This window comes from Macaca thibetana, chromosome 5 (assembly GCF_024542745.1).
Source record: "Macaca thibetana thibetana isolate TM-01 chromosome 5, ASM2454274v1, whole genome shotgun sequence".
Taxonomy (NCBI): Eukaryota; Metazoa; Chordata; class Mammalia; order Primates; family Cercopithecidae; genus Macaca; species Macaca thibetana.
This window is the reverse complement of record NC_065582.1, coordinates 181,336,149-181,348,577: the sequence shown is the minus strand read 5'-3', so window position 1 is coordinate 181,348,577 and position 12,429 is coordinate 181,336,149.

Sequence of the window (12,429 nt, the reverse complement as noted above, 5' to 3'; positions counted from 1 at the left end):
GATCTTGCCTCAAGGAAGTGGTCAACCCCATACACTTAGCCTGGTTGATCATTGGCAGATGGACCCTTGCCCTGATCCCATACTTTTAGGAGCTTCCTGTGCTCTGATTCTCCCAGGGCTTGACATACAGTAGGTTTCAGCGATGACACTGAGTGGGCGCAGATTGCACAGTAATATAGATGGCTGGTTGAGTGTGCATGAGCTGTTTTCTAAGCTTTTTGCTGAACTGCTTTGAAATTTTAATGAACAAAAGTCAAGCATGTTTTTATTATTGTTTTTATAGTTAGTGACAAACCTGAAAACAACCTAGAGGTACAATAATGGTGGATGGTTAGGCACATTTTTGTGTCTCCACATATTGAAAAATGAAGCAGTAATTAACATCTCTGCTTACAGAGAGGCTTAATATGACATAACATTAAGGGAGAAAGCAGGACTGAAACCTACTTAGAGAGTGTTTTCAATCAACAAAATTCAGACATAGATAAAAGACTGGAAAATCAAATAACTAAATAAATGGAGAGATATCCCATGTTCATGGATAGGAAGATTCAATATTGTCAAGATGTCAGTCTTTATAGACCCGATGCCATTCCAATCAAGACCCTAGTAAGTTATTCTGTGGATATCAAAAAAGACTGCTTGCTTGCCCTGTCCAGAACTTAAAAAAAAAAAAAAAAAAAAAGACTGTATGGACACACACTCGAACATTAGTAGATGTCTCTGCATGTTGACATTAGGAGTGATTTTAATTTTTTTCTTTGTGTTTTTCTGGATTTTCTGCAATGAATATGTGTTACTTTTAACATTAGAAAAGAGCAATAAACTTTTTTAAAAGGAAGAAATGCAGAAAGAAAGAAGACAGGCCAGACAGGCTGAGGTAGATGAGTTTAGCAGCAGAACCTTTTCATAACTGACTGGATGGGGCCCAGGAGTGCCACCAAGGCTGGCTGTCACACATCTCCTCCCTGGGATCTGGCAGACCCTCCTGTCCAGGGGTTCTGGTGGGGAGATCATCCTGCAGAGAAGCTCAGTTCAGGCTGGCCTGGGATCTGGACCCCTCTGTGTTTTATATCTGCAGAAATGGAACACCTGGGAAGCATCCAATTTTCCATGGCTTAGATCCCATCCAAGAGGGGATTATTCCTCCAGCTGGGGTCTTTTACTTTAAAAGGCCTTTATAATAAATGATGGAGTGGATATTGTCAAGAAATTCAACTGCAGTTCACAGTCAAGTCTCTCTGTTTACAGAACCCAGAGTGGAAAGGTCTCAGGGAGGCCTAACGGCACTTAGGGACTTGCCCCTCACACTCTGCTAAGCCTTCAAGGCTAGAATCCAGTGCTACTTCCTCCAGGAAGCCTCCTCTGATATCCTGGGCCCACAGAGCTTGCTCCCTTGCTTAAAGCACTTGACTAGCCCCATCATGGGTCACTGAGCTTTTCCTCCCTTGCAATGGAACCTGGTAGAGGGGATCAGGCTGGGGAAGGGGCCATGTCCCCTCTCTGCCACTTCCTAACTGCATTAATAAGCACAGTTTGGCTTCCCCAAAAGCTGACCAGGGAGCAAGATTTTGGGAGTAAGTAGCTGTTGATCCCGGGAAACCTTGGTAGGGGTGCGGGCAAGTGAGCCAGGGAAAGGAGGATACATCAACACACAGGTCACAGCTGTGGGCAACTGGGGCTCACTCCTAGTGGGGCTCTCTGGGAGACCGTGGAGCACACCCCACCAAGGCACGAGAAAACTGATTTCACCCATAAGCTGCTGCCCCTCCTGGCAGAGGGCAACTGCAGACATTGCCTCTCCAGCATGTCTAGCCTGCACTGAGGACAGGCTGGCGCACTCCCAGGCTGGTCCTGTGGCCTGAGGTTGCCACAGGCAGACAGGCAGAAGTGGCCCTAAGCTGGAAGAATGGAAGACATTTGCAGGTGAGCTTGCCAAGGGTGTGGGGACAGAGCATCATCGGAGCCTGCTTCTGTGTCCTCCGACAACCTCAGGACCTCTGGGACTGCACCCATGTCCTGCACGGGAGTGGCATTTGATGATTAGCCTGTGCCGAGGGCCCAGGGGAGTTGAACAGTGAGACCACCTGCCTCTTCTCTGAATCCCTGTCTCCTCTAGCCCAAAGCAGGTACTCAGGGAGGTCTGATGAAGAAAACAGAGGGTAAGGAGTGTGCGTGCCAGCTCTAACCCAATCTTGGAGAGGCCACAAAGCATTCATTCATTCAACAAATATTTATTGGCAGCCTGTATCTGCCAGTCCCTGAACTTAAGCCTGTCCCAAAGGCTGGTTGTGGCTCAGAGATCCTGATTCAAAGGTGGGACCCTTAGTCATTTGAAAAACAAGTGAAGGCAGAGGCCAGGGGTGCGGGGTGTCTACAGGCAGTGTGCGTGGTACACACAGCTTGGGTTTTGCAATCGGATAAGCCCAGTCTCACAGTTCAGTTCTGCCAACTTCCAGCTGTGCATCCTGGGCACGTCCCTTCACCTCTCTGAGCATATCTCCTCATCTGCAAAAGTGGACCACAAATGAGGTTACAGGGTCACTTGAGGATTCGATGACATCATGGACATCAAGTGCTCCGCACAATGCCTTCCACATGGTGAGTGGTCAACATGGCATCACTATGGTCATTGGCGTGTTAGATGGGACTCTCTGTGCCCAGAATTTGTGCCTGAGAGCAAAGATGCTGGGTGCCCATGCCTTCTAAAGAGGGAGCCAGAACCTCTCTGAAGGAAGGATCAAGGGGAGACTAAGGGGTGCTGGGTGTATCAACCTTGGCCCATCATCAGTTTGTTAAACCTGGTTTAGAGACTGGAGTGAGGGTGTTTTGGAGAGAACTGGGCGTTTCCACCCACAGGTTGGTAAAGAGGAGCATGCAGCCTGAAAGCCAGGTGAGGGGTGTAGAGAGACTGGTCACCTGCCCGGAAGGAAGGGAGGCCCCTGTAGAGCACAGTGGGGCAAAGTGCCCGGCATTCCAGAGTGGAGCCATGGTGGGGCCTGCCCAAGGGTCTTCCTGCCAGGGCAAGTGGCTGCAGGCAGAGCACATAGGTGGGGTGACTCATAGAGGCAGGAGCTGGGGAAGCGACAATTTGTTTTCCTAAGGCCACTCAAGGTCACCCTCCCCTACAATAGAATCTGAGCTTGGCCAAGTGAGGGCTTGTTAGCAGCTGAACGGATGGATATTCCCATGAGCAAGTGCTTCTTGGCACACACATGTATGTGATTCTCTGGAATTAGCTTCTAGGAGCGGAATTGCTGGGTCAAAGGGGATGAGCATTTAACTCTTGAATAGGTGAACAGAGCCAAACTGTACTGCAGTGTCAGCGGGAGGCTGTGGCCACCAGCGAGGTGTGAGTGTCCTGTGTGCCCATGCCTAAGCATCCCTTAGATGAAAGTAATTTGGGAGTTTTGACTCTCCAGTAAGAAAAATTGAGGCAGAGAAAGCCCAGTTTGGGGAGCACTTTATTTTCCAAACTCAGAAAGTCAGAGCCCATATCCCTCATCTTACAGATGGGGAAACTGAGGCTTGGGAAGGGAACACGGTAGCTAGTCCCTCATCCCTGGAGCCTGCTGGCACTGTTCTACTCCTCAGCGTGTCTGGGAAGAGGCATTTTGGACCCCTGTGTTTCTGGAGGTGCATCTGAACAAGGCTGGGCAGTTTGGGAGGCTGCTACAGGCTTAGAAGTTGGCTCTGAAAAAAGCAAAAGAACAAAATCCAGACTTGTGTCTGTCAATTTCCGTGGTGTAACTGCTCTCACTATAGCCAATTTCAAGCTACCAATATGATGACAATGAACTTGGAGAGGGGAAGTGATGCGCACCATTGTGTCTGGTGGGAACCACTCGCGTGCCCTCATCGGCTGAGCCACCCTAGGTCCCCAGCTGTTCCTAATTCAAAGAGAACCAGAGAAGAAGCTGGGCAGGACAGCCACCTTCATCCAAACATGTCTTCCTCTGGAGGCACAGCAACTGTCTTCCCAAAAGAGAGGAGGATTTGACTGGGTTGGGTGTCCTTTTCCATGTGTGTGGCACCCTGTGGGGCAGGGTTTGCCTCAAGCCACTTCCAGGCCTGCCCCACTGCACTGGGTAGCCAAGACCCACTGCCCCCTGGACTGCGCGGCTGTGACTATCCTGGGACCTTTATTGAAAAACCCTGTTAGAACCCCTTTCGTCAGAGGACCTTCCTGCACACGTTCTTCAGCCTGCCTCTCAGGCCCTATTGATTTCCATAGGGATGGCACCAGATTCAAGAGGTCGAAGAAGAGACCCAGAGCCGGCATCGAGACCTAGGGCTTCATTAGAGGGAAACTTACATACAGGGATGGACCAGTGGTTGTTGGATGGACAGGAGAACCTCAACTGCTTGCAAAAAGCATGTGGTGTATGTAGCATTTTTCCTAGCACCTCCCCCTAACAACCTCCTTCCACCTGACAACCTTCACATACCCGAAACACAGGGCCTCAATCCCCCGTTTGGCCCGCATTCCATAGGATGGGGCCAGGGGCTCAGATGCTCCTCAGATAAGGCATGAATCTCTGGGTTGGCCACTCCCAGGTTCCTTAGCTTAGAGCCCTGAACACGTATTTTTCTCAGACCATGGGGTCATTCTCAGGGTGTGCTTCAGTTACGCTGTTGCTCTCAGGTGCGTCTACCACCCACTGCCGCATAACCTTCCAAAACCTCAGGGGTAGCTGTTATCATCCTTTTTTTTACAGGTGAGGAAACTGAGGCTTAGAAGGAGATCACTCCCCCAAGGCCACACAGCTAGTTCCAGATCTCATGTTAGTTTCACTGAACTAGTGGCACTGATGACAAAACAGTTGACACTTGGGCAATTCCCTGGCAGGTGCTGTGCCAAGCATCTTCTTCCTGAAACCACCAAGAGTAAGTTCTCCAACATCTCTAAGCTACAGTTTCTCCTGGAAAGACTGGATAAGATGCAGTGCACCAGGGCTTAGTGCAAGACTGGATACACATTCTATGGAACACCACGGAACAAACATTATAGAAGAGATCGACTGTTTTGGGTTTCCTTGGGAGACGACATCTAGATCTGCTTGAGTCAGAAGATGCCTTCATGGCCAGAGTGTCTGCTGAGCCTGGTGCTACTCAGGGAGAGAAAACAACTCTGCAAAACAGTTCAAGGGACTCAGTGTTACTCAGGAAGAACTGGGAGGGGAAGAGAGGAGAGTGAAAGAGCAGGTGGGGACAGGCTGGAGGGGAAAACAGCCCTCCAGTGATGACTAGGGTTCCAAAGGGGGCAAACACTACTGTGGGGACTTAGAAAAATCTTCATGTTATTTGCTGAGAGGCTGAGATGTACCTTCCTTCCCTTGCACCCCAGAAAATTTTCAGTAAAGTTATTATTTCTCTCTTACATAGTTATGCAAGTGGATTCTTCTTGGGAAACACTGATGTTGATGGTGGTGATGATGATGATGGTGATGGTGAAGACAGTGGTGGTGGTGGTAGTAATGGTGATGATAATGAAGATAAGGGTGATTGTGATGATGATGGTGGTGGTGATGGTGATAATGATGGTGATGGTGATGATGATGGTGTTGATGGTGATAATGATAAGGATGAGGGTAATGTTGATCATGATGGTGATGATGGTGATGGTAATGATGACATGACAATTATGCTGATGTTGATGGTGACGGTGATGATGGTAATGGTGATGATGATGGTGTTGATGGTGCTAATAATGAGGATGAGGGTGATGGTGATGATGATGGTGATGGTGGAGATGGTGATGATGATAATGATGATGGTGATGACGAAGGTGATGATGATGGTGATGGTGATGATGATGGTGTTGATGGTGGTAATGATGAGGATGAGGGATGAGGGTTATGGTGATGGTAATGATGGTGATGGTGATGGTGACGATGATGGTGTTGATGGTGGTAATGATAAGGATGAGGGTTATGGTGATGGTGATGATGATGGTGATGGTGATAGTGATGATGCTCGTTTTGATGATGGTGATGATGATGGTGATAATGATGATGCCTGATATGGTTTGGCTCTGTGTCCTCATTCAAATCTCACCTTGAATTAGAATCCCCATCCTATGTGTCAAGGGTGGGACCAGGTGGAGGTAATTGAATCATGGGGATGGTTCCCCCCATGCTGTTCTCATGATAATGAGGGAGTCTCATGAGATCTCATGGTTTTATAAGCATCTGGCATTTCCTCTGCTGGCTCTCATTCTCTCTCCTGCCACCCTGTGAAGAGGTGCCTTCTGCCATGATTGTAAGTTTCTTGAGGCCTCCCCAGCCATGCGGAACTGTGAGTCAATTAAACCTCTTTTCTTTATAAATTGCCCAGTCTCTGGTATTTCTTCATAGCAGTGTGAGAACGAACTAATACAATGCCAATGGTTGCTAATACTGGGGAGGGGAGCTTTAGTTTTAGTTTAACTTTACTGAAATTATCCCATTTCATCCTAACAGAACCCTTTTGAGGTGTGCACCACTATTGTTGAGTCTCAGGTACAGATTGCACCAGGTGAAAGAGCTGCTCATGTGAGCACAGGAGTCCAGGGGCAGCAAGGAAGGGGATGTCTGGAAATTCTGAGGCTCACTACCACCCCCATGAGGAGGGACGGCTGTTCTGCTTCCTATGCATGGAAGCCAAAGTCCAGAAAGGGAGAGAAGCTAGCCTGAGTTCACAGAGCTGGGAGTAGCAGAGAAAAGGTGGGAACCCAGGCAGGTTCGAGCTTTCACTAAGCACCTAGGTAAGTGCTAGGAATGCAGAGATGAATCAGACAGACCCAGTCCCTGTCCTCAGGAGCTCCTGGTCTGTTGATGGAGACAGGCACATAAACTGATGGCAGGAGAGGAACAAGGAGGCATACCCTGCGGAGGGGCAGGGAAAGCTTCCCAGAGGAGGTGGCATCTGGTCCTGGGGAGAAGGAGAACCACATTCAGATAGTGGGCCCATGGAGGCCAGCAGTCAGGGTCATGCATGAGCAGCCCTCATAGTCTTAGCCATGACCCCATCCTGAGTCTCAAACCTTCAGTTGGCCAAGCAGGATGGCAGCCTCAGCAGTCACCGCTTCCAGACCTACTTTCAGATGCAATTGAGCATTAAAACCAAACACATTGTCAAGATAGTGGCCAACTTGGATCCCTTCCATGAACAGGCCCTCTTTGCTACACCAGAATAGAAGAAAATTGCTCTCTTTGTGGATGACGTGGACTTCTGGCAGAGGCTTTGACTTCCAGTGGACGGAGGCCAGATCACGACCCAGCCCTTGGATGACCTGGGCGCATCAGTGCTTCCTACCAAATACAGCATAAAAATGCATGCAGAAAGGCGTTGCAGTTCATCTAATAAAAAGACAGCTTCCTCCTGGGGCAGGCCATGGTGCCAGGCATGTGCGAGCAGGCTGACCTCAGAGAGGAAGCAGAGATCCCACTTGCTGCAGTGAGTATGCTCAAGATAGTTTGCTATTGTATTTATGACTAAGTTGAAAGTCACCGGATCCACGGCCTGGGAAGACTCTTTGGACCATCTTAGCAATATACAAATTATCATAGTCCCAGGTTACTTATCCTGAGCTCACCATGTGCAGATACTACACTGAAGGCCTACATTTTAGGCATTATCTGCACATAACCACCCATGAGATGGATAATTTATTATTCCATTTCATGGATGACAATATTGAGGCTGAAAAGGGGTAAGTAATTTGTCCTACTAGTTGGTAACTAGGTGGTTTGGAATTTGAATTCAAATCTGTTGAACCCCAAGACTACGAACTTAATTTCTCCATAACATTGTTCCTCTGTCTTACAGTTCATCCTCCTCTTATTCATTCCCAAAGCCCAGCTCAAATGTCACCTCCTCCAGGAAGTACACCCTGTCTGCTAGATTGGATTGGATGCTTCCTCTCTCAGAGCAGTTATCACACTAAGATGCTTTCTCTGCCAGACAGAGATCCCCTTGAGGCCAGGGACTGTGTGTGGCCATCTCTGTTAGCCTTCAAGCCCAGACCAGGCAACTCCCTCTGGAAAGGTCTGTGATGCCAACTTGGAAGGATCAATGAAGCTTTTCGTTCTATAGGAAAGGAAACTGAGGTCTAAGGGGAGGGGCTGTGAGTTGCGTGGTGTGGTGATCAGAGTCTTAGATTCCATGGTCAGAGTGACATGGATTGCAATTCACACACTGCCACGTTTTACTTTACTTTATTTTGAGACAGGGTCTGGCTCTGTTGCCCAGGCTGGAGAGCAGTGGCGCGATCTTGGCTCACTGCAGCCTCGACCTCCTGGGCTCAAGCAATCCTCCCATCTCAGCTTCCCAAGTAGCTGGACCACAGGCATGTGCTACCATGCTAGCTAGTTTTTTTGATTTTTTATAGAGACAGGGTTTCCCTATTTTTCTCAGACTGGTCTTGAACTCCTGTACTCAAGCAATCCTCCTGCTTTGGCCTCCCAAATTGCTGGGATTACAGACATGAGCCACCACACCGGGCCTCTGCCATGTTTTAGACACTCTGGTATGGACAAGCTACCTGAGCTGTCTGAGCCTTCATTTTCTAATGCACGTTGTTAGGATGCAGACACTGCTCTTATCCCAGGGTTACTGTGAATGTGGAACCAAAAATCAAGCCTTTCAAGCCCTTAGCATGGTATATGGTGAACACTCAGGGTTCCACACATGATCATTTCTATTGACATGAAAAAGCAAAACCAAACCAGACTTCGTTGCCACACAGACTAGGGACAAAACAGACTTACTTCCTTGTTTTGTCTACAAAAGGCCCGTACCACTGTGCCCCAGGAGTAATTTTTTTCACTTTTAAAGTTTGTGGCAAGATATATGTATGTATGCATCACACACACATATATATCTTATACATATCATATATGTATCTTTTATATATCTTGTATATTATATATATCTTATATATGACATATACGTGTCCGTACATCCTTCCTTTTCATGGCCGAGTATGATATATCTTATATATATCATATATATAACATATATCACATAAAATTTACCATTTAACCATTTAAAAACATATTTTATTGTGGTAAAATACACATAACATAACATTCAGCATCAGAATCCATTTTCAGTGTAGAAGTCAGTGGTGTGAAGTGCATTCACTTTCTTGTGCAGCCATCGCCACCATCAACTCCAGAGCCCTCTCACCTCCTAAATGGGAGCTCTGTCCTCGTTGAACACTCACTCTCCGTCCCCTGACCCCCAGTCCCTGGCGCCCACCATTCTACCTTCTGTGTCTGCATCTGTGGACTCTGGTGTTCATGTGAGTGGAATCATGCAGTACTTGTCCTTTCCTGAGTGGCTTATCTCACTGAGCACAGTGTTTCGAGGGTCATCTGCGCGGTGGCACATGTCCGTACATCCTTCCTTTTCATGGCCGAGTACTATTTCACTATATGCATAGGCCGTGCCTTGTTTATTCACCCATCTGTCAATGGACACCTGTGTTGTTTCCAGGACATGACTTTGTGAATCTGCAGGGACTGATCAGCTGACTATGGAGATTATATTATCACATGATCATATATGATCAGCTGACTTTAGTGAATCAGTGAATCCCACTGAACCACCTGCGCTGTGCCTTGGCACAGGTGTATTCGATTTGCACTGTGTATATGGAGATACGGCACAGGCACACGGTGCACAATCCATCGATGTGCATGTCCCAGTTGTGCACATGTATTCGTGAACATGCACATGTATGTGTGTGCAGTGGACACAGGTGTCTGCGTGAGTGGACATGGGGCTGGAGGCAAGGCGGGCTAGACAGCTGCCGGGGGCACCAACACCACTGGAAATGAAGCAACAAGACCACTGGATTGGTTGGCACTCTTTTTTATTATTATTTTTATTATACTTTAAGTTCTGGGGTACAACGTGCAACTTTGTTACATATGTACACATGTGCCATATTGGTGTGCTGCACCCATTAACTTGTCATTTACATTAGGTATTTCTCCTAATGCTATCCCTCCCCCCTTCCCCCTCCCCCCTCCCCACGACAGGCTCCAGTGTGTGATGTTCCCCACCCTGTGTCCAAGTGTTCTCATTGTTCAATTCCCACCTATGAGTGAGAACATGCAGTGTTTGGTTTTCTGTCCTTGCGACAGTTTGCCCAGAATGATGGTTTCCAGTTTCATCCGTGTCCCTACAAAGGACATGAACTCATCCTGTTTTATGGCTGCATAGTATTCCATGGTGTATATATGCTACATTTTCTTAATCCAGTCTATCATTGATGGACATTTGGGTTGGTTCCAAGTCTTTGCTATTGTGAATAGTGCCACAATAAACATACGTGTGCGTGTGTCTTTATAGCAGCATGATTTATAATCCTTTGGGTATATACCTGGTAATGGGATGGCTGGGTCAAATGGTATTTCTAATTCTAGATCCTTGAAGAATTGCCACACTGTTTTCCACAATGGTTGGACTAGTTTACAGTCCCACTAACAATGTAAAAGTGTTCCTATTTCTCCACATCCTCTCCAGCACCTGTAGTTTCCTGACTTTTTAATGATCGCTATTCTAACTGGTGTGAGATGGTATCTCATTGTGGTTTTGATTTGCATTTCTCTGATGGCCAGTGACGATGAGCATTTTTTCATGTGTCTGTTGGCTGCATAAATGTCTTCTTTTGAGAAGTGTCTGTTCATATCCTTTGCCCACTTTTTGATGGTGTTGTTTGATTTTTTCTTGTAAATTTGTTTAAGTTCTTTGTAGATTCTGGATATTAGCCCTTTGTCAGATGGGTAGATTGTAAAAATTTTCTCCCATTCTGTAGGTTGCCTGTTCACTCTGATGGTAGTTTCTTTTGCTGTGCAGAAGCTCTTTAGTTTAATTAGATCCCATTTGTCAATTTTGGTTTTTGTGGCCATTGCTTTTGGTGTTTTAGTCATGAAGTCCTTGCCCATGCCTATGGCCTGAATGGTATTGCCTAAGTTTTCTTCTAGGGTTTTTACGGTTTTAGGTCTAACATTTAAGTCTTTAATCCATCTTGAATTCATTTTTGTATAAGGGGTAAGGAAGGGATCCAGTTTCAGCTTTCTACATATGGCTAGCCAGTTTTCCCAGCACCATTTATTACATATGGAATGCTTTCCCATTTCTTGTTTTTGTTAGGTTTGTCAAAGATCAGATGGTCGTAGATGTGTGGTGTTATTTCTGAGGACTCTGTTCTGTTTCGTCAGTCTATATCTCTGTTTTGGTACCAGTACCATGCTGTTTTGGTTATGGTAGCCTTGTAGCATAGTTTGGAGTGAGGTAGCGTGATGCCTCCAGCTTTGTTCTTTTGGCTTAGGATTGTCTTGACAATGAGGGCTCTTTTTAGTTCCATATGAGCTTTAAAGAAGTTTTTTCCAAATCTGTGAAGAAAGTCATTGGTAGCTTAATGTGGATGGCATTGAATCTATAAATTACCTTGGGCAGTATGGCCATTTTCATGATATTTTTTCTTCCTATCCATGAGCGTGGAATGTTCTTCCATTTGTTTGTGTCCTCTTTTATTTCATTAAGCAGTGATTTATATTTCTCCTTGAAGAAGTCCTTCACATCCCTTGTAAGTTGGATTCCTAAGTATTTTATTCTCTTTGTAGCAATTGTGAATGGGAGTTCACTCATGATTTGGCTCTCCGTTTGTCTGTTATGGGTGTACAGGAATGCTTGTGATTTTTGCACATTGATTTTGTATCCTGAGACTTGGCTGAAGTTGCTTATCAGCATAAGGAGACTTTGGGCTGAGACGATGGGGTTTTCTAAATATGCAATCATGTCATCTGCAAGCAGGGACAATTTGGCTTCCTCTTTTCCTAATTGAATACCCTTTATTTCTTTCTCCTGCCTGATTGCCCTGGCCAGAACTGCCAACACTATGTTGAAAAGGAGTGGTGAGAAAGGGCATCCCTATCTTGTGGTTGGCACTCTTTTTCGGAAGACGTGGAAGGATGCGTGGAAGGATGCTGGCAAGGTGTTTGATGAGGAGAGTCAGAGCCCTAGAGTGGCCCTTCTGCAAACAGCCGGGTAGAGTGTCAGACCGTGAAGTTTGTGTCCAGCCTCTGCCAATATTCTTCTCTTTCTTCTTCCCCTCCTCCTCCCCTTCTGCCTCTCCACCTTCTACCGCCACTTTCTCCTTCCCGTCCTCCTCCTCCTCCTTTTAACAACATTTTAAACATATAGAAACCAGTCTTATCTTCTGGGCCATATAAAAACAGGCTGTGTGCTGGATGTGGTCTGCAGGCTGCAGCTTGCAGACATCTGCCCCGGATAAATGGCTGGCCTGGGAAATCCCTTCTGAGGAGGATGAGGTCTGTTATGTGTATGTAACATTGGGGTCTGTTACATGTATGTACTATGATGTATTTAACATGAGGATAAGTAATATTAAAAGGACAATAGCCAAACATTTTT